At 43.8% G+C, this 23320-nt stretch overlaps 1 long non-coding RNA gene across 2 annotated transcripts in view; it reads right to left on the reverse strand.

The window, feature by feature from the left end:
• Window positions 1–23320, reverse strand: part of LOC138491858 (uncharacterized) — a 1096402-nt gene that overhangs the window by 496666 nt on the left and 576416 nt on the right. For both annotated transcript variants that reach the window (XR_011276097.1, XR_011276098.1), the window contains one exon: window positions 10563–10793. This is a non-coding gene — a long non-coding RNA (uncharacterized lncRNA). The remainder of the gene's footprint in view (window positions 1–10562; window positions 10794–23320) is intronic.

Raw genomic sequence — 23320 nt, forward strand, 5'->3', positions numbered from 1 at the left:
TTGTCCTTGTTCAGGCATGAACAATTTAGATCTCCTGCCAATATGAATATTGGATCAGTCCATTTTTCTCTTTGTTCATCAATTAATTCTGCTATTTTATCTGGTAGGTTTTCGTTTGATAAATTTGCTGGATTCCAGTATATGTTGATCAATATTAGTATTTTACTGGCTTTTTTGTCCAGCTGTAACACTACCATCTGGATGAATAAATATGGGTTTGACTCCTCCAGGACTTGCCAATCCAGATCGTTTTTGATGGCTATAAGTAGGCCTGACATGGGTCTGCCTTTTTGACCTTTGACCGCTGGATTTTGCAGAACCACGTAACCTTCCAGTGTCGGTGGTTGCAACAGCCATGTTTCTTGTAGGCACAACACATTAAAGTTCTCTTTTTGAAGCGCTCCCTTAGTAGAAAGGGGGATAGAGCCTCTAGTGTTCCAACTTCCCAGGCTCCAGGAACCTACACTTTTTACTGTTTTATGTTATTGGGTGTTTGTTTTGTCATCAATCATGTTTTTCAACCATTTCCACCTTGCCGCTTCATTTTCTTCTCCTTGATGTTGACTTCTATTGTTTGAGCTTTGTGTGTTCTGGTTGCCCCTTCTCACTGCTGATGTTCTATTTGTTTTAACACTACTGGTCGCTCTGTCTTTTCTGTTGATCTGTCTCACCGAGTGTTTCTTTACTCTCTCCTGGGTTTTTAGGACTTCGTCACTTTCTTGTAAGTCAAAACCCATTGGTCTTAATTGCGGGGCTTCTTCCAGTAGTAGTTGTCTCACCAGATTTGATCTTGTGTGCAGAATTACTTTATCAGTGCGATCTTCCTCGACGAATTCCACGATCGCCAGGTCGTCTGTTGTAATTAGTCTTAATGCCGGTATATGGTGGAGTAATGTTATTACACTGGTTCTGTTGAGAATTAGTCGGTCTTCATAATGAAGGATACGTTCTAGGACAAGCCCCGGTTGTTTATAACTGTCACCAGCACTTGTTTTGCGCGGTTGATGCTGTAGGTCTCTTTCCCCCTCTTTAAGTTGATGCCGATCTCTTCTTTCCTCCATCTCGGGCCGCTTTTTGCTGTATCTTGTTTCACTTTCCCGACTGGTTCCGTGGTTCCGGGTCTCAGACCGCCCCACGTTCCTTTCTCGACCTCTACGTTCACTCTTCTGAGTTTTTTCACTTAGATCCTGGTTTTTTCTCAATACATCCTTTTCTGTATGAGTATCTGGAACTTTTTTGTTGTCTCTCTGTGTCTCGTTTTCGGTCTGTATTGACATTATAGATGAGGTATCACTCTCACTATAGTCTGTATGCTCCTCACTCAATGGGTCTTCTGCCTCTGTATTTACCTCTTCAAAGCCTCTTATTCCCTGTTTTTCTTCATCATCTGAGACCGGGTATGTAGAGAGATCCAGCAGGTCATTTTCAGGACAATCGTCTTCTTCGATTTCTAAGATCTTTTGTCCTTCAGTCTTTTGTTCTGTTCTGACCTTTTTCTTGTTGTTTCTTAGCTGGTCAATTATACTCGGTTGTTCTTTTGGTATTGTCAAATTTTTCATAAATGCCCGGCTTTTGCTACTGCTTGTGGCTTTTACTGGTGGTTGATTTTTCTGTTTTTTAGTGGGTCCTGTGATATTGTGATGACCCCCTGATTTGTTGTCTGCGGGCCCGTTGTTCTTCGTTTTTATTTGGTTATCTGATTTTTTCCCTCCTGTGTTTGTGTCTCTTGTTTTGAAGATCTCACACACATTCCCCTTTTTCTTTCCTTTCTCCCGACACTTATCCGTAGTGGTGGGGTCTTCAGGCCTTGTTGTCGATTTTTTACTAGAGATAGCCTCCACTATTTCTGTAGAATTGTTTAGCCCTTCCCTGGCACTTCTGTTTAGGGTTTTTTTTCCACTTCAGTCTCTAGTGATTTTGTTGGCTCGTTTCTTATATCTGGATCAGATGATGTGCTCTTTGATTTTTCTCTCAAAAGATTATTGCTGGTGCAGTCCTCGGCCAGGGTGGGTCCGTCTTCATTTTGTTTTGCCTCCCCCTTCTCTTCACTTTGGGCTGCTCGCGGTCCCGTAACGGACACACTTTGGGTTTCTGCGACCTCTTCTATGTTTACCGGTGTTGCCGTGGACCTTTCTCCTTTGTTTTCTTGCTCGTTGGATCCAGCTTTGTTTTCTTTTTCTATGACTGGGCTGACCTCTTGTGTGGTCATTATTTCAGAGTCTTTCCTTATTGGTTCCTTGCTTTTTGGATTTGACTTCCCTAGTTTTCTCTCTTTTAGTATAGGTTCGATTATATCATGTAGCAGTTGGGTGACGTTGGCGGTACTGTTGTCCAAGTTGTTTTGGATTGCTGAGATAAAGCCCTCCACAAATATTGTTTTAGAGTGAAACATAGCAAGTATTGTAGAATGATCTCTTAGTGTGTCCGCGATATCCTCGTACAATTTCATGAAGGGTGCTAGGACACCTGACAAAGTTGCGACCATTAGGAAATTGTCTTCCATTGTTCGGCCTGATATGACCTGGTCTACGCTTCCCACTTGGTTTGGTGGCAACGTTTGCGTCAATTTGTCTTCAGTAGCTACTTTGGCACTCGTTCCTTTTGCTTTGTCAGCATTTTTGGTTCCTGTAAACTTATCTCTTAATGCGTTCTCCATGTCCATTGAAGTTTCCAACAAAACTGCGTCTGATATTTCCACTCCTGTCGTTTTCTTTAATTGATTCGTACAGGCGGAGCTCCTGCTGCCAAAACTGAGGCTAAGGGTCTGTCCTACGTTTACTGGGGTTACTATGGTTCCTCCATTTGTGATGGTTGGAGTTTTGGTCCCCCCTTTTGTTAGGTTTATTGGCAATGGTCCTGCAGTAAATGGTTTCCATATAATGCTTCTGGGGGCACCTTCCTTTTGGTTGGTCGGGTATTTCGTCCTCTTAACTGTATATCTGGCTGGGGGGCTAAGCTGGTTCCTTGGGTTTGCTCCCTCACAGCCTTCCGACTTTGCTGACTCCATCCACAGCCTTTCTTCTTCTGCCTCGGAGTTTGAGTTTTTTCTTTTCAGGATCTTCTGTATGTGATGCTCCCCCGATGTTAGTAAGTTCGATTTTTCTATCCCACTGGATGCAGGCCCTAGACTGGCGTTGTCACCTATGCTTGCCTCATTTGGGCTTGCCCAATGCTCCATAGTAGAAACGTTCCATGTTGTTGGATTTGGCGAACTGACCAGATTTTGCGTTTGGGTTTCTACTGGTTTATCTATGGTTTTTTGTGTGACCTGATTTGCCGAATGCTCAGCGGCCGTCTGTAGGCTTCCTGCTACAATTTCGATGTCATCCATGGCGGCTCCCGTGACTTTGGGTGTTTCCCCAGTATTAGGTGCCCCCAGCCCGTTATCTATGTATAGAGCTGTGCTTGCTCCAATTTTCACTTGAATGTTAAAGGGGCAAGGGTTTTCGTTTAATAGGGGATCAGGGACCTCCAACTGTAGTTCTGCCTCCACAGCCCAGGTGGGGGTGGAACAGGTGATATCTGTGTCCCCAGCTGTGCCCTCAGCCCCTCCAGTTTGTTCATTGTCTCTCCTTAAGAGCATTTTATATCCGTGCTCTTCTTCACTTAACCCCGATGACCCGTGTAGAAAAAAAAAAAAAAAGGAAGGCTTACCTTCCTTTGTGTTTTGAAGTTTAGAAGATCTTTTACGGCGCTGGGGTCTAGCACTCCACACTCCACCTACCACCTGACACCGGACACTCTGACACACTCCGCTACGCTTCGCTTGACTTCCGGTTTATGAAGCAAGCAGGCATAGGGAGGTGGAGAGTCAGTGCAGGCAGGGCACCAGCAAGTGAAAGCAGACTACTGTGCCTGCGAAGTGAAAGCAGACTCCAATGTAAAGTTCCAAGGCAGCAAAAAAAAATAATAAATAAATAAAAAAAAATAATACATTTTCCAGCAGTGATTTCTAGCAGCAGTCCCAAGAAATCCTCACAGTATTCACGGCACACCGGACACTCTGACACACTTCGCTTGACTTCCGGTATTATTAAAGTATTTTGGTGTTTCAGGCCATATGCAGCAGGTAAATTGCTTCTGAGAAAATGTAAAACAAAGTGAAGGAGTTAAAAGTACAGTGGCTAAGGCCTCATAGTTTGCATTTGAGATTTTCTGCAGTGATCCATCAAATGTCTTTGCCTGTTTTTGTAGTGGTATGACCTAGGAAATCTGATGATTTGTGCATTTCTTTCACCTAATATGTGCATGTTTTATTATGAATTCTTAAGCTGTGAAAGAAATGGTCTCTGTGGTCTATAAGAGTAGTTCATTTTTCATTCATCCCAAAAATGTATTGTGCCAAGCACAGATGCATCACAACCTGAACAACTTAGTTGTCATCCATTGAAACTCTACTTTGCTCATCTTATTTATGCTATATAAACTGGTCAATACCATCCCACATTACTTGATCACTAAGAGCAGAGCTCTACATGGGGCATTTATTTATACTGCAACACTTGCTCTCTTATCTATTTGTTGCATTATGTACCTCAGATGCAAACAGTTTCCTCACCAACAATATATGTGAATTTGATGCAAACATTTTGGTCACAGATTTGAAAGTAGATTGTATCACTGCATTGTATGTAGAATAGTATGAGTCCTATGATATTCAGCATCATTGCATGCACATGAGCCCAACCTGTGTGGTAGACAAAACAAAATGTTGACAGTAATTCATAAATAATAAACAGCAACCATATCTGGCACTTTCACAATTTGCTTGGAAATTGTGTGCTTTGGAAGGGCAGGAACACGCTTGGATTCCATGCTATATGACCACATATGTTGTTATGCAATTCAAAGACATAGGAAGATGTAAAATGAATGGGGGTGCAATACCTCTACCCTTGAATAATATTGCAGCTGTGTTTGTGAATTACTGCCTTTGTGCCAGATTTGTGGAAGTGTTTGAATGTGGCCTCAAATATGACAAGTATTATGATGGAGTGCAGCTGATCAATGCTAATTTGCGTATGATGTTAGCAAATGTTATTTTTATTATTTGTGGTAATTCATGGATTCTGCCATCTGACAGGTGAAGTTAATTTCAACTCGTAAGTTTCTAGTGAGCATTTCTTCTCTTGCAAAGTAGTTTGGAAATTGTACTCTGAAGTTATGGCTACAGTATGCCAGCTACTACTAAAATCTTTCGCCATTTCAGGCGAAATGCACCAGGTAAATGGTTTCTGAGAAATTGTGAAGCAAAGTGAAGGAGGTGAATTCACAGTGGCTAAGGCCTCCTTGTTTGCATTTCAGCTTTTCTCCAGTAATCCATCACATGTGCATCCCTCTTTTCATATGGGTATGACCTTGCAAATCCCACGGTTTGTGCATATCTTTCACTTCATATGTGTATGCTTTATCATGAATTCTTAGGCTGTGAAAGACATGATTACTGTAGTGTATAAGATTAGCTTACTTTTCATTCAGGCCTAGCATCCACAAATTTACTCTGCCAACCACAGATATATCACAACCTGACAAACACAGAGCCCACCCAGTGAAACTCTACTTTGCTCATCTTACGTATGTTATTTAAGCAGTGTATTACTATCCCAGATTATTCCAACACTCAGAGGAGAGTTCTATATGGGGCATTTTGTAACAGTGGAGCATTTGCTCTCTAATCTAAATGTTGTATTATGTTCCTCAGCTATGCTCAGTTTCTTCACCAACAATATATGTGAATTTGAGTCTAGCATTCTTGTGACAGATTTGGAAGTATGTTGCATCTAGAACACTATGGGTAGTATAATTGTAAGCACCATTGCATGCACATGAGCGCAACACCCCTGAGATGTATGGTTGGCAATTGATCTTTCATTCTTGAAAATGTGGGGCAAACATGTATGCTAGCAGATATTTAATGTTACCTTTAAGTCGAATTACCCATAGAGTTTGAAAGCGAATTCCTCGCTAGTTCTGCTGCATCAACATTACCTACTAAGGCACAGGTATTCACTATGTTGTTCAGGTTCAGCTCGACCAGGTAAACCAAATGCATATCCTCACTCGAAGAAGCATGTTTAACCCAATTGATAATCGCCTCAAAATGTTCAAGCATGGATCACACATTACAGGGGGGGTCTGGGGAACTCTCTACCAGCATGAAGACAGCCCATTGACTTGTTCTTGGGTGGACGGCCCTTGGGAGAGTCTCAACCAAGTCTTTAGCTCACTGTTCTTTTCACAGAGAAGAAATGTCCCGACATATCAGTCTTTGTCCTGCCCAGGGGCAGTCCAGCACCGAAATGCTAGGCAATTCTCCTCTGAAGAGTACCACAGCAACCCCATACATGTGTTTCAACCTTGTTGGGCATCATCAGTGAGGTTGAGCTGTGTCTCTCTAAGAGCAGTGAGCAAGGGGTCCACGTCTGGAGTCCCCTGGTAACTTAGGTTGAGACCCAAAGTAAAATGGTATGAAAAACAGGGGGGGGGTCTGGGAAACTCCATACCAGCACGAACACAGCCTATTGACTTGTTCTTGGGTGGATGGCCCCTGAGAGAGTCTCAACCAAGTCTTTAGCTCACTGTTCTTTTCACAGAGAAGACATTTCCCCACATATCAGTCTTTGTCCTGCCCAGAGGCAGTCCAACACCGAAATGCTAGGCAATTCTCCTCTGAACAAGAGTACCACTGCAATCCCATATACGTATTTCAACCTTGTTGGGCATCATCAGTGAGGTGAAGCTGTGTCTCTTTAAGAGCAGTGAGCAAGGGGTCCACGTCTGGAGTCCTCTGGTAACTTAGGGTGAGACCCAAAGTTACATGGTATGCAAAACAGGGGGGGTCTGGGAAACACCCTACCAGCACGAACACAACCCATTGACTTGTTCTTGGGTGGATGGCCCCTGGTAGAGTCTCAACCAGCATAAACACAGCCCATTGACTTGTCCTTGGGTGGATGGCCCCTGGGAGAGTCTCAACCAAGTCTTTAGCTCACTGTTCTTTTTACAGAGAAGAAATTTCCCCACATATCAGTCTTTGTCCTGCTCATCTCAGAACAGGTTTTGAAATATTTGCAAGGAACTTGGGGTTGGTCACCCTGAGTTACCTGGGGGCCTCCAGACGTGGACTCCTGCTTACTGTGCTCAGAGAGGCACAGCTTCACCTCACTGATGAGGCCCAACAAGGCTGAAACATGTGTATGGGGTTGCTGTTGGTACTCTTGTTCAGAGAGGAATTGCCATAGCATTTCGGTGCTGGACTGCCCATGTGGGCGGGACAAAGACTGATATGAAAATGGATGTTTCCCATCCGTGAAAGGTACATTGAACAAAAAGCATGTGCTGCAAACTCTCATCTCAGAACAGGTTATCATGCCATGTTCTTTCTGGAGAGGAGTGCCTGCTACCTTTTTTGAAATTATGGATCACACATTGGATAGCAAGTGCTGCATTGTTAAACAATGTCCTATATAAAGCTCTGTTGTGAGTGCAGGAATAATCTGGCATGGTCATGTGCAGCTCATATAGCATAAAAAAGATGAGCAAAGTAGACTTTCAATGGGTGAGCGCTGAGTGTGGCAGGTTGTGATGCATGTCTGATTGGTACAGTACATTTTTGGAATAGTAATCCTGAATGAAAATTGAGCTGATTTTATTATGGGCCACAGTCAACATTTCTTTCACAATTTAGGAATATATGATAAAGCTTGCACATATGAAGTGAACGATATGCACAAACAATGGGATTTTTAATGTCATACCTATACAAAAGGAGGCAAGGACATTTGATGCATTACTGATGAAAAGTCCAAATGCAAACAATGAGGCATTAGCCACTGTGCTTTCATCGCATTCACTTTGGTTCATATTTTCTTAGATGCCATTTACCTGGTGCATTTGACCTGAAACCCCAAGCCACTTTTGTAGTACCTGGCATACTGTAGCCAAATCAGCAATGTATAATTCCCAAACCACGTTGCAAGAGACAAAATGTTCAATGGTAACTTTCCAGTGGTGATTATCTTTCCCTGTAAGCTGGCAGAATCCAGAAATATCCACAACTAACCAAAATGGCATTTGCCAACATCATAACCAAATTAGCATTGATCTAAAAAGTGGGCTATGTTTTTTTCATGGTACTTGTCATTGGTAAACAGAATTTTGTAGTAGTGAAAGAGATGTACATGGAAGTTGCTGTGTTGGAAATGTAATTGTGCATTGTATAAAAAATATTCCTGAATACTTGAATTGTCACAAAAACACATTCATTTTCAAAGGTTCTCAGACTGAGGAGTCCTCTAAGCAACATGGGCTCTCCCACAAAACCCATTCACCCTTTAAGGTGCTTCAGTTCTTCCATAGGGTTCAGCTATTGATTACATGTGTTGAGGTCTTCTGCAGGGCAAAGTCACTCACTTAGATTTGTGGGTTTTACCACAGGGCCCAGTGACTAATTACATTTCTCATATGTAATGTGTGTGGAAATGGGCATAATAATTAAATATGCACAGACAACCAGCATTAGAATGGTTTCAGTAGTGACATTTCTGATTATATAAAAGAATCCCCACACATTTTTTTTGTGAGAATTTGCCAAATAAAAAGGCAACCTATGGTTTTCATGATTACACTGTAGAGCACATTTAAAGTTTTTTAAATATTTTACAAGACTACGTGTGTATATAGTAATAACATTTTTTGTTTACAGCTTTCTTCTGAGATACCCCAACAAATCAACAACATCTTGCTAAAAGAAAGGGTTGTTTGCAGGGAAGGAAAGTTTCACAATATAATATTTTTAAAAGCAGTGTTCTCAAATATGTGCATATAAATAGTGTAGATACTACAATGCCTATTATTTATAATACTTTTGAAAATCTGCAATTTCAAATAGAAGATGTGGCACCCAGAATATGTTTAGTGTAAGTAATAAAAGAAACAAAATATGCAATCTTTTAGTAGCTAATAAAAACATTTTTAGAAGAAAAGAAAGGAAATGTGCTATAAATTTGAAAAAGAGGAATAAAGATATATATGGGAAAATATTCCACTCTCGAGTTTTTGCAATTCTTTGGAGTAGTGTGAAACCAAAATCTAGATATGTTGTAAAGTGTTTTTTGTAAAAGAAAAAAAGTAGAAGTAACAATTAAAAAAGCTTTTCATATGAAATGAAAATTGTTTATTTTTTCATTGAATAAACTTAAGAAAATACTTAAGGTAACTACACCATTGCATAAAAATATAGAAACAGTTCATGTATGTGATGTATTTGGTGGATAGTGGGAAGACACTTCTCCTACAGAAAGATTTTTTAATGAGGAGAGTTGCATTCAAGGAAGGAATGTGCTCCTTGCTTTAGATGAGAGTGGATGTAGCTATGAAGTCCAAAATGGTGTGATTTCCAAAAAACAGAAAAAATCCCAAAGTCTGATAATACAGAAATTGAAAGTTTAGTTCAATCTAGAAAGTAATCTGAAAAGCAAAGTGAGGTATGGACGTGGAATTTTGTGTGCAATATTGATACGTTTTCTTGTAACTTCTTAAAGAGATTTTTACTAGTTTTGCACAAAAACAATAATGGTGAAAGGCACATCAAGATGCTACAGAGAAAAGATCACTGTGACGTTTGTGAAAAAACAGGACTTCTGGATCACTCTACCTTGTCTTGATAAACATAGCTGTAAGAGTCAGTTTCATCATATACGGATGCTGGCTGAACATCATACTAAAATGGGATAACTTCTAGTTAAACAATATGAGTGCCAAACACCATGTATGATATGATATGATAAGTCATTTATAACGTGCTTGTACACAATTGTTTCTAGGCGCAACAAGACAGGGGAGGGAAGACATGTGGGACAAGACACATGATCTTACTAGGCGGTGTGTCATTCACGCCGTGCAAGTGCGACAACACAAAGTGTAGGAAGAAGGGAGAGAGGGCGTGCTAGGGAGAGGTAAGGGGGAAGTGCAAGGAGGCAGGGGACTGTAGAGGTTAAAGTTACAGCCCTTAAGTGCGTGGTAGGCATGGAGGCAGTGCAGGGGAGACTGATCATGGAGGAGCCTAGTACCTAGTGAGACTCTGAGGGCAGCCAAGCAACCAGTCGGCGTAGCAGACAGGTAGGTCAGCAAGGGAGGGAGAGAGAAAGCAGAGGAGAAAAGGAATGTCTTGAGCTGCTTCCGGAACTTCAGGTGGTTTGGCTCTAGTTTGAGAGGGGCAGGAAGGCCAAACCAGAGGGAGGCACCTGCAGAGGCAAGAGATCTATGTATGTATGTCTCTTTCACTTTTAAATCTACGCTTCTGATTGGAACTGTAGAACATTTAGTTTCTGCACTGCAAATGATACATATAATGCCCTTCAAAGATTATGTGTATGTAGATGAAACACTTACAGGAAATGGAAATGACGATCCTATGCTTTCAAAGGACCTGATTTTTCAACAGCATAAAAAAAGTATTGCAATGTTTGAGTTGTCTTCTACTGAAAGACGTGACATTGTTTGCAAATCTTGTTGATGCGAAAATTAAACACAGTGTAGAAGATATTTGTAAACAACTTTACCTTTGTTTGTAGAAGCACGTTTTGACACAAGTTAGGCACTTTATGTTTGTAGACACTGTGTTGGGTTTTATAATCAAATTAGTATTCCTTCAAGAAGTATCTTGAATGTCATGGCAGTGCATGAAATCCATATTGTGCTTCAAAAATTGAACATGTTTGAAGTTATTGCCTTGCAAACTGTTAATCCTTTCCAAGTTATTGTTAGATTGCAAACATAGATGTCAAGGCTTCCTAAAAAAAAATTAGAGCAAGTTGTAAGAGGCAAAGTTGTGTATTTTCCTCTCAATTTGCAAGAAAATATCAACACTCTAGGTGTGAAGCATGTTATTGCAGATTATTTGTTTGATTTAGTAAATGGTGTTGGCACAAAAGATAAGAACATTTGGCAACAGCTAATGCATATTGGAAAGGTGAAAAACACATTGGCATTTCTATTAGAGCACAATGATTTATACAAAGGCAGTCTGACTGTATCAGACTTGTCTATGCTTGATGTTGAGTCAACAAACAAAAGCAGTGAAGGTCAGTTCCAACATCTATTTGTTGCAGAAGGGAATAGTTTACATGAACATGACACTATTCATCCTCTACACTCAAGTGACATCATGGGCAACAGTTTAGAATGATATCAAATGAAAGCAATGAAAGGTGCACCAATCAGTGTCTGGGAAAAGGTGTTAGAAGCTCGTTGTTTCCCTATATTTTTTCCTACTGGAACAGGAGGCAGATTGGATGATCGGAAGCTTCTAATATCTTCTTCAGAATATCATTGTACAAGAATGTATTCTGAAGATTCCCGATTCTGCACCAATGTTGAATTTAATTATTATGTTTATTTCGGATATGGATAGAACATTCCATAAAAACAGTGCAAAATACAAAAATACATATCAGTTGTAACACAATCAGATACAGCATAAACCATCGCAAAAATAGCCGCTAAGAAACTCAATGCCCAGATCATTGATAGTTGTGCAAAATCTCATTTCATAAGCATTCATTTTCGCAGATAAAGGGGAGATTTCAGATATGAGTGCAAGGGCCAGCACACACGAGGCGAGTCTGCCCACAACAGGTATATTAGGGTAGGCCGATATTGTACAAAACCTAGTTTTTGCAGTAAGGATCATAAGAGCAAGCCTCTAGCCCTCACAAAGGCAGGGCAGAAAAATACCAGATATGCAAGGTCTTTGTAGAGTGCCCCACACATACGGCAAGACCGGTTGGCATCCCCTCAGACCAGGTTGCCAAGACTGCCCATAGAGGGATAAAATTAAACTTTGCCCTAGTTATGAGTACTCAATCTGCAGGGAATTCGATCCACAACAGATATCTTTGAACATACAGGGATGTGATTGTCATTAGCCCTCGGTTCTTCGGTTTCAGAAATTCCGTGCTTTGTCTGTTTGCACTCACAAACTCGTAAAAGCGGGCAGTCAACAGTTTTATCTCTCCACGAGAGAGCATGCTACAAGGTGGGTACAAATGCATGATATTAATCGCTGTCAGCTGTTTCTTGACATGAGACAGCCATGGGACCTTGACTTCCAAATCCTTGTCAATCAGAGAAATAATCAACTCATGGGTGAGAATAGCTCTCCCATTGCCCCATAACCTAAGCCAGTACAGTACTGGCTGCAGAGAAACCACATCCCCAATCAGCTTACAGCCCGATTCTGCGTATACTCCAAAATGAGGGCATTCCAGTTGGCAAATAGTTTCGACTTGGAACAATATGTAAGTCTTCATCAGGAAAGGATGAACAATACAGATTTCTGCAAGCCCTATTTGGACTAGTCTGGTGATTTGTACTCCAATGGCCAGGCCGATAGTGTTCCTGCGGTCCCTGGCAAGCATTAGTGTAACTCCATCTCCTCATCAAGGTCAGTCTTCATAAAAAATCGTTGATTCGCCCATGTGGGGAAGCAACTCCTCTCAGGCAGGTTCTTGTTTCAATAAGTAACACTGAACCATTCGAAGCAGGCGGACACAAGAAGTAATGTACTAACAGCGAGTCATCGCATGCATGCGTTCTCTCCTCGATCTTGAAAAAAAAGATCGATCGTGACGGCATCTGTTCCCCGTTTAAAGCAAACAATCGCGGCAGCGTCCGTTCCCAAATCGAAGCGAACCAATGAATCCTTTCCTGATGAAGACTTACATATTGTTTCAAGTCAAAACTATTTGCCAACTGGAATGCCCTCATTTTAAAGAAGATCCACACTTTTGGGCACCAATAGTCGAGATATTTTCGGGAATTAACTATTTTTAATTGCTTACTGGAAATGAAGTATATTTCCTTTTTTTGGAATACTCTTGAATAATTGTATGTTTTAAGAAATTACCTAGATTGAGTGAATTTTTGGATGTTTGACATATAGGATGTTTTTTACAAATGTTTTTTATAAATGTCAAGTGATTAAAATGTTTAATGAATTTTTTACATATTCAAGTCAAAATAAAATGAGACAAATGACTTGATTTCACTAGCTTCTTGCCTTCCTTCTGCTGAATAGTGTTCTTCTCCTGGCATCACCTTCTGTTTCATTGTAAGATGTGCTACCCTCACAACCAGTAGGATCCCTCTCCATGCGACGAGGGCCATATGTGCGCTGAGCTACCTGGTTGGCAGTTTGATTTGAGCCAAGGGACTCTTTTGGGAAAGGAAAGCCCATGCCCTCTGGTGCAACACTTCCCACCTCCCTTCCATGTGGATAAAAATAGTTTAACTGAACCAACCAAGTCCTACGATTATGGCCGGGGGTTGGTCCCAACCATGTACTTAGTCACATGTGCATGTTTAAAAGTCACCACCACACAATCCCCAGTGATCAATTTGGCTGTGGAACCCACCCACGGCACTCTGCAAGCCATTAATATCAGGTGGGGATCGGTAGGGCTACCATGGATATTTGAATTGAACCCCTGGGTTGATTTATTAATCAGGGCCCCACAATCTTTGCTACACCCAGCTTCCAGTATAGTACATTCCATATCACTCCCACCAAAGGTAAGGACTCTGGGGGCAGATGAAGGGGATGCCTTCTCGAGTCCACCTTATTCTGTACCAGCAACACCGCCCCCCTCGTAGGCTCCTGCTCCCTGCGGGGAGTACCCAAGGGTCTCAACCGCAGAGATGGTAAAAGCGGGCGCTCTAGCATCTAGGGGAGCTTGCATTGGTGGGGGTAATGATTGGAGGGGGCATGTATTTCCACTGGTACCAATACATCTTGGATCTTAGCATTCCCCATACAGTTCCCCCATTGCCCCCCTGGACTAGCAGACTGCCCAGTTGGTAGACTTATCGCTCCTGGGTCAACCTCCTTCCCAGATAGGTCACGGTTCAGACATTTGGCCTCATTACACGGTAGGTGGTAAGGGTTTACCGGTACCGGTAAGGGCACTGGTACCGGTAAACCCTTACCGCCTTACTACGAGTTCCCTTTGCGGGACCCGACCTTAATGGCTGGTTTTACCAGCCGTTAAAGTAGGGTGCCGCAAAGGGACCTTGGTGCTAATTACGGTAACGCAATTTGCGGTACCGTAATTAGCGCCTTCCCCATTCCCATTATGCCCTATGGGGAATTACCGCCCCTGCTCACCTTGGAGTAGGATGGTAATTCCGCCATCCACCAAGGCGGACACGGTAAAATACCGACGGCAACCATGGTTACCGCCTACCGTGTAATGAGGACCATTGTCTATTCAGGGTGCTTAATGTCCCAACATCCTTTTTTAATGACCTTACCAAATGATCTAAAATCGACAATGTGTTCATGATACCGGGTTTAAAATTCATCATAAAATTCATCCGAGGGTATGCCCGTCCCTTTGGGTACATCCTGGGATCCAACTTTCAGCAAAGCAGAGATATTGTTACTCTCATGAGGTGCGCTTTCAGGACTAACCTGATTAATGTCACCCGCTACAGGGGGCAATGAAACTAGAACGGGGGCAACAGCCAAGCCAGACCCTGGGATAGGATCACCTGATTGGCACGGACCATCTTTCGCCCGGATTACCGGTCTGGCTGTCCTTAAAGTGCTCAGTGTAGGAGACTTAGGCAGGGTGGCCTGCCTCCCAGTAGAAGTAATGGCCAGCTCTGCCACCCTGATTTGCTCATCCGATTGCCCCACCACTTTTTGAAGAATCCAGTGTCGCACCCCCCAGAGACCTGCAACACCCCAGGTGCTCCCTCTGCCAGTTCCACTATGTTCTCTAGAGCTGGTGATGTTTCCTTTTCTTTAGCTATCCTTTGTTTTATCAGGCCCTGGGTGGCCATAAGACTTGAGGTTGCTTTGCGTTTCACCATAGTCGCCACCCCCCGTGCTCAGTGGCTGCAGCTCAGTAACTCTAAGGCTCTGAGACTCAGTAGCTCAATAGCTCCTAGGGTGTCGTTAGCTCGCCACAACCCAGCCCAAACACTATAAATATATAAATAAAAACCACAGTCAACAAGAAACAAAAGTCATTACGCAAATATGTAAAGAAAATATAGGAATGTCTGTTCAATCCATATAAATCCAATAAAAAATCATGTGAAAGCCTAAAAAATCTTTAGGAACAAGTACATACAGAGTTAAAAGAAAACAGTTAGAAATGATGATGATCCTGTGTGAGCGCCAGAAATTATTTGTCAGAGGATTGCCTGAATGGCTCACGGGGCTGTCATAGTCTGTCTCCCCAGCCCAATGACAAATCAAAAATACTCTCAAAAATATATTTTTCCGCTTGGCCAATCCCAGGAAACAACAGATTAGCCACCTCATGACTTAGTATCTCATATTAACTCTGTGACACCCAATCCAAGGGAGTCCGAGGCTGCAATAGGGCTCATTCGCCAAGCTCGCCCAATCCACAATTGGCAACCAAAGTCCACAGTAGCCCACACCACCACGCCAACCACTGGAGAGCAGCGCTTGCAACCCTGTTTTGGCAGCTATTAGCAGCAATTTGCACCAGTGGGTAAATTCCACCTCAGGGAGGAGACTCGAAGCACCCCCACTTCGCAGCTTCAGGGCTCAGGGCTCCATCTCTTGCAGCATGGAGCAAAAGATAGCAAAGGCTATCAGTCACACTAAAATCTCCCAACTGCAATGTGGCACCCCCTGGGTACAATCAGTTATATGCCGTTTTGGGTACAGTTTTGGCTGCACAGCATTTTTTTAAAGTTTACCTCTGAATTTTTGTTCCAGTTCACTCCAACCACGTGGACCACCCTTAGCCCTTGGCCAGCACCGTTCACAAAGAGTAGGCAATGAAATTGAGATAGACCCCTCCTCACCTCACTCCATGGACTACAGACTGCCAACTGCTTCACTTAGCAGCCACTTTGTGGTCTGCTTCGCGTGACATGGAGATTTTATGGGAAATGAGGGAGGAGCAAAGAAGCAATCAGGAAACAGCCTGGAAACCACGTAGAGCTGGTAAGCACAATGAAAGCAGCCTCCTTCCCCGTCGACTGCTTCACTTAGCAGCCACTTGTTTAATATATTTTTCACTTATTGTATGAAAGTGAATTTTCAACATTATGTTATGCTGTTGCAGCAAGAGATACATCTTTTTTAATTCATGTAGTAAGAGCTATTATCCAAAATGTAAAGGATTGCTCTTTGACATGTATTGTAACTGCTCCAATAGGTTTAGCAGCATTCAATGTGGGAGGTGTTACATTACATCAACTTGTTGATGATACCAGTGGAGCATGACAACAAACAAGAGTATCAAAAAGTTGTATCACGTAAAGCACAAGAAGTAGGAAAAGTTCTAAAACATTTTAATACCTTAATTGTAGATGAAGTAAGCATGGTGTCTAACTTGAGGCTACCTTTCATACATGTACTTGTACTTGTTTTTGGAGAGTAGCTCCTGTGAAAGGTCAGCCAGTTTTCAAGATGCTGCAATCTAAGGATAATAACAAAACTATAGGGGGTATTGGTAGTTTTATCCTTTGGAATTGTTTTGAATTCCAGGAACTCACCATTGATATGAGATAATCTGCAGACTTAGAGTATGCAGAAATGCTTAATAAGATTTGTATAGGTGTTTTTGAGAAGAATGTGAAAGCAGTCTTAAAGGAAGACTGGTTTCTAACATGTTTCATGGAGATTGCACTGAATCTGATGTCATGTTGTCTCTTCAGGAAAGAAACATTTCTTTTGCTGCTTTGATGTTTAAACTTGCAGACAGTTACAAGTTCAAATCTACAATTCTGCTGTCAGAGAAGCAACATGTTATGGAAATAAAATGATGTGATGTTTAGATGGTCATGTTATGCCATTAGAGTTGGATAAAAGAACACAATCTTGATTAATTCAACTAGAGAATTACATTTCTAAAATAGCAGGCCTAGAAGCGGTTTCATAATGTTAAAGAGGAACTTGAATGTAGAAATTGATCTAGTCAATGAAGCGATGGGAAGAGTAATTGCATACCACACTTTTCCTTACAGTACAAATATTGAACATGTTGAAGTTCAGTTTGATCGTGTAGAAGAAACTCATTTCAATTCTTGGACTTCTGCACGTTTCATGCATTTTAAGAAAACCTTTGTGAAAAGAGCCCAATTTCCATTGTGCTCTGCATATGCAATTACTATTCATAAATCACAAGGCTCGAATTTAGAAGCGGCACTTATTGGCATTGGTTATACAGTGTTCAAAGAAGAAATGTCATATGTTGCTTTCTCACATGTGAAAAATATTTAAGGTTTATTTTTAATAAACTTTGATGAAAGAAATGTGAGAGCTGACATTTCTTGAAATATAATAGGTTATGTATACTGTATGCTCCTCACCTGAACCTTATACCTGTACCTGCTAAACACTTAGCCAGGAAACATAAGGAATCCGTGAAACTACATTCAAATAAAATCATTCCTGTTAAGACTAAAAAAACAAGATAATCTAACATAGTTTGAAAGTCTTTCCTCTATGACATACTCCCATTGTAAATTTAGTAATGAAACAGAAGTTGAATGCTATTCTAATGCAGCATTTTGTATTTTGTTTCAAATGACACCATTGATGTAAGAAATAGCTTCCACAGCATATAAGCAGCTATGTGCAGAACTTTAATTTCTTAAAATATTTCTAGATGAAAAACCATACAGTACACATTCAGCAGTGTCAATTTGAAATGTCGTAGCTGTAACAAGTAGAAATGAAAAATGTTTTCAAAATACTCAGAAAGATAGTCAAGAATTGTAAATAATTGTCTTCAATGTATTACTGCAGGAAACATTTACAGGCCAATTCATGGAATTAATGTGCGCTGAAAATTCCTGCGCAAGCGTGCAAAAGCGTGCAAATCGCAGCACAAGTGCGAAAATCGCAGCGAAACCCGCGCACAGCGATTCATGGAAGTCCGTGCATGTGTAAATCCATGGATGTGCGCTAAAATCCTGCGTGGCACATGCTGGCGCACACGTCTTCAAACAGCGTGCGCTAAGTGCACAGCGAAAGCGCACATAGCAAAGCGCACACAACAAAAGTAGGCGTAACACGGGGCGTAACACGCAGAATGGGGAACAACGCGTGAAAATGTGGGCGTCACGGGGGAAGTACAGGAGGCAAATGCGCAGAACGCCCACACGCATGTCTACAACATGTATTCATGGAATCGAACGGGGCTAACACGTGCACCAAAAAAGACGCGCTAATCCGGAAACACGTACGCCAGCAGGCAGCAGGAGTACGTGGACCCGCGCAGCATAAAAGTGCACGCAAACAACAAACAAGCTCAGACGCCAAGATGAATATACCGTTCCTCACAGCAGTGGTCGTGGGATAACGCATGAGGAATAGGAGGAGAGTCAGGGCCAGAATCTTTACACCCAGAACCAGCCTTTCTGGGATGCCTGATGACCAGGTGTATGGGAGGTACAGGTTTCCACCTCACATAATACTCGACCTGGTGAGTGAGTGGGAGGATGACCTCACATCACCCATCCTGCGCTCCCAAGCACTGAGCCGCTTGGAAAAGGTGCTCAATGTACTGCACTTCTTGGCCACTGGTTCATTTCAGCGGACAAGTGCCATAGTGGGGGGAGTCTCACAGGCTACGCAGTCACTCTGCCTTCACCAGGTGTTGGCCATCATGACTGCATGCCCATCAGTCCGCAGGCACATATACCTGCCCAGAACACCTGCAGAAAGGCAGGCTGTCCTCCAGGATTTTTACGGGGTGGCACACTTCCCCAAAGTGCTAGGTGCCATTGACTGCACCCATGTGGCTCTACGTCCTCCCAGGGCAACTGAGCACATCTACAGAAACCGCAAGCACTGGCATTCCATCAACGTGCAGGTAGTATGTGATGCCAAGGGAATCATCACCTCAGTATATGCCAACTATCCAGGGTCCACCCATGATAGTTTCATTTACAGAATGTCAACACTAAACCGTGACCTAGAAGCTGGGCGGCATGGTGATACATGGCTGCTTGGTGAGTATAAATGCCCCTGCACATGCATGCATGTCAGATACTGAGTAATGTCACAACCCCACTAATGATACCCATCATAAACTCCCCAGGGGACAATGCCTACCCACTGAGCACCCACATGATGACGCCAAATCGGAACCCCACCACACCACCCGAGGTAAGATACAACACAGCCCATATTGCAACCCGGGGCATAGTGGAGCGCACATTCGGAGTGCTCAAGTCACGCTTTCGCTCCCTTGATCCCTCTGGTGGGCAGCTGCTATAAGTGCCCCCAGTAGTGTGCAGGATCATAGTGGCAGCATGTGTCCTGCACAACGTTGCAACACGCCGGGGCCTGCCCGTGGACATGGTGGTGCCCCCACATCCCCAACCACAAGCACGCCTGCTGCGGAAGGGGGGGGAAAGGGCACGTGGTGAGGCAGCCCGTACGCAGCTGGTGGCTAATTACTTCACCTAAAATCACACCCCTGTGGAGTGCACACAGCCCTGGCACATACCAGCTGACAATCAATGATGATGACATAAGGGACAGTCAACTGTCACAACCATACCAGCCTGAGATTGGTCACCTGGAAGTGTTACATTGTGTGCATCCCTACCTGCCGAAAGACAACCAATGCTGTGTCACAAAAAAACACACATTTATGCTGCACGAATGACTACCCCCTTGCAAAATACAACATGAAAATAGCGCCGTGTCACCCAACCCCTCCCCATCTCCGCCACCCAACACACCATGGCATGTCCTGCAATGTGAAAGCAAACAAAGCAATGTACAACACATGACACAAGTGTCACAAAGTGCACTGTCCCAAATGGAAACTGCCCACAGACAATATGCTCCCAGTAATCAATGACAAACAGCACACATGACCAAATACTTACCAGCATCACAATACAGCAACACAGCATGAAACAATGCCAACATTTGACAGTACAAACTCAAAGTAATGTAAGGCATACAACCTCAATAAGCCAGCACATTGACCCCTTCCAACTCCAGAGTGTTGCTGTCACACAAATGTGTCAGTGGACTGCATACAACATGAACTCCATCTGCAAAGGAGACAGCCTTGTGAAGACATGAGGAAGGAACCTGCAAATTAGTATGAAGACATGGATGCACAAGCACATATCAATACACCATGCAGTGTACAATACAACAACAATACCCACTAGGGATGTCCACACAGTATTGACTACAGACTGCCCACACAGCTCATGGGAGCTCAGTGTCACTGTGTAAGTCCCTGTCACTTGGTCACACCCTTTGCAAGCCCATGGAAACAGGAAGCAGGAGGGGTGTGTGTGTCACAAACCCAAGCATCTAACCCAAACTCAGGACAAGCCTGCATGTGCCCAGTCGGAATACAGTGGATGCCCACGGGAGCCACACAAGGCAACACACTGTAAAAAAAATTAAAAAATGAATAAAAAATTGCCATGGGGGAGGCCGCCCAGGAGGTTCGAGGACAGGGTGCACACCAACACCCACCTGCATGGATGTTGCGAAAAGAAAATACCTCCATGGGCCCATGGCCTGTATGGCTATGCCATTGCGGGAGAACTGCTGTCGCTCTCTTCACCCTCTGCTGTTGCCTCAGGAGGTGGTGGCACTATGGGAGGCAGCCCACGCAAAGCCCTGGTATGGTCCTCCATGGCAGCAAGCATGCAGGTCTGGAAGGTCTGATTCTGGAGGATTAAAGTGCGGAGATCCCCATGCAGCACCTCACGGGTTGCCTGCACTTCTGCACGCATGGCCTCGCGTGATGCCCGGATCTCCTTACGTGTTGCCTGCAGCTCAGCTGAGAGCGAACGTGTGAGCTGCTCCAGCTGCTGTTCTGCCCTAACATTTCGGGAAGCCTCAAGTTCAAGCAGATTCTGCCTGAGGTTATGGAGTTCTACCCTCAAGGCTTCCCTGTGGTTCTGTGACTCTATTGATATGGATTCGCGCAGAGTCTCCAGTGCCACCCGTCGGTCCCTGTTGGACGCCAACATGTCTTCCCTGTGTGATTGGCAAATGGAGTCTGTTGCCTGCTGTTGTTGCTCAATCTGCCTTTCAGGGGGGATAATGGAAGTGGCCACCCTCTCCATTGCCTGAGCCATCATTTCTACTGATGCTGCCTGTTGGCTTGCCATACCGTACATGGAGTTTTCCCATACAGTATTGCCTGGTGGCGCACGGCCACCGCGTCGGCGGGCACCACACCTGTTCGGGGCAAGGCGATCTGCACCTTGCTGTGCTGGCACTGCCTGAGGCTGCAGGACTGCTGCATTCCCCCTCTGATCTGCTGGCCCAGGAACATGATCAGATGCTGTGGAGTGTGACCCTGCATCCGTAACCACCAAAGGCGGACCTACCAACACTGACATCCCCATAGAGGGTTCTACCCCTGGTGCAGGGGGGTTGGACAGAACAGAATCCCTGCCAGAAGCACTGTCCTGCGACAGCACATAAGTCTCATCATCCAACTCAGCACCTGAATAGAGGTCTGGGGAGCTGCACCCAGAGACACCCCTCGACAGTATGGTCTGCAGTACCAAGTGTTTTCACCCACCACCACACCACGTCCCCCACTGGTGCCTGATCGTGGCAGAGAATCCTCCTGGGTCTGCACCCTCTCCTGAACCTCACCAGCATCAAGTGCGTCGTCACCTGCAAAAACATGAAATACAAGAAATGTAAACAGGCATGAGCGCCATAGCACACACATAGGCCTGACAAGACAGAGATCCTGTACATGGTTTACACATGCCCCACATGACTATAACCCTGGCATGCATGCACTGTCAATGAGTTTGAAGGGGAGTCAAAAAGTCAGACAATGAGGACACCAAGATGGAAAAGCAACACATTCCCAGCATGTTGTGTAGCACTGGCATCACACATCAGCCTGTGAGTGGCATGTCCAATACACATACATGACACATGCCAGCACACAGATGTCATGTAGCATAGCCATGGTAAATTAGACAACTACAGCGATATGTCAGTGAATGAGTACTGTCACACATCCATGTCACATGGACATGATGAGAAGATTAATGCAGAATAGTGTTGCAAAATATGCATGTGCCACACACTGCAACACATCCAGTGTACAATAAGACAGTGATTGTAGGCAAATGTACACATCAATGGTTGGTCCCTTCAACATGACAGGAAACAACTATCATGTTCCACATGCAAACAGGCCCTAAAAATAAATTTCAGCAGGCCAATACTCCCTCGCCCTGAATGGTCTAATCATTCACATAACCAGGTAACTAAAGTGGCACAATGTGGGGTGTAAACAATGACAGAAGCATATCACCTATGTGGCATCAGGGATGAAAAAACATATGAAAAATGGCATGATCTAAACAATCAGCCTGAATGAACACAGAAAAAATCAGAACAATGTTGTTGCAAGATGATAGTTCAAGTGCAACAGCAGTAATGTGGGTCTATTTGGCTACTGTGGGCAGAAGGGATACTGTCATGCCCAAATCAAAGGCACGTGAATGTATTGTAGGAAGCACATGGGTGAACCATAACACTCAGGAGTACACACCCTCACCTGGCACTCAATCAGAACCCATCACCCAAACAACATAGACATGGATCACACACACATGCATGGGCACTCACCGGACAATGCGTTGTAATCAGGTAGCTCTCCCACGCCTTGGATCTGTTCCTCTGTGACGAAGGTCCCAGCAATAGACTCATGTTCAGTGAGTTCGTTGTCCTCTGGTGGAGAGCCACCGCCAGTCACCAGAGTAGCGGCATGATTTGAGGCCAGCCTGTTCTTTGCTTTGCGTTTCAGGTCATTCCACCGCTTATAGCAATCATCAGCCGTGCGCCTCACAAATCCAAGGGCACTTATGCAGTCTGCGATGGTCTGCCAGTGTGCCCTACGTTGAACGGGTGTGGTCTTGCACCCTGCAGTCACCACCATTTAGCGGCTATGTGCCGATACATAAGTCACAAGTGCATCAAGTTTGGCGTCATTAAAGCTAGGCTTCCTTGACATACCAGACTGTATAGCCATGTCTGGGGTCTCAGCCTGTAGCACCAGAGCACCCTTCTTCCTCTTTTTCAAAGGTGGAGCGGAGCCTGATTGGCTTACGCCGCTCTGGTCAGTAGGGGCGGAAGCGCCGGTGGACTGGGTACTGGAAGTGTGCGAAGGCACAATGACCATAGGTCTTGGTGCAGGCATTGGCTGAAGTATGATGTTGGCAAGGGCAACGTCGGTTTGATGGACCTGGACCGACACTGTCCCGGCTGGGAGACTCAGAGCTGGGGTGGATAGAGCTGCAGCTGCCCCTG

The sequence above is a fragment of the Ambystoma mexicanum genome, chromosome 10 (genome assembly GCF_040938575.1).
Source record: "Ambystoma mexicanum isolate Mex_15411 chromosome 10, UKY_AmexF1_1, whole genome shotgun sequence".
NCBI classification, from domain to species: Eukaryota; Metazoa; Chordata; class Amphibia; order Caudata; family Ambystomatidae; genus Ambystoma; species Ambystoma mexicanum.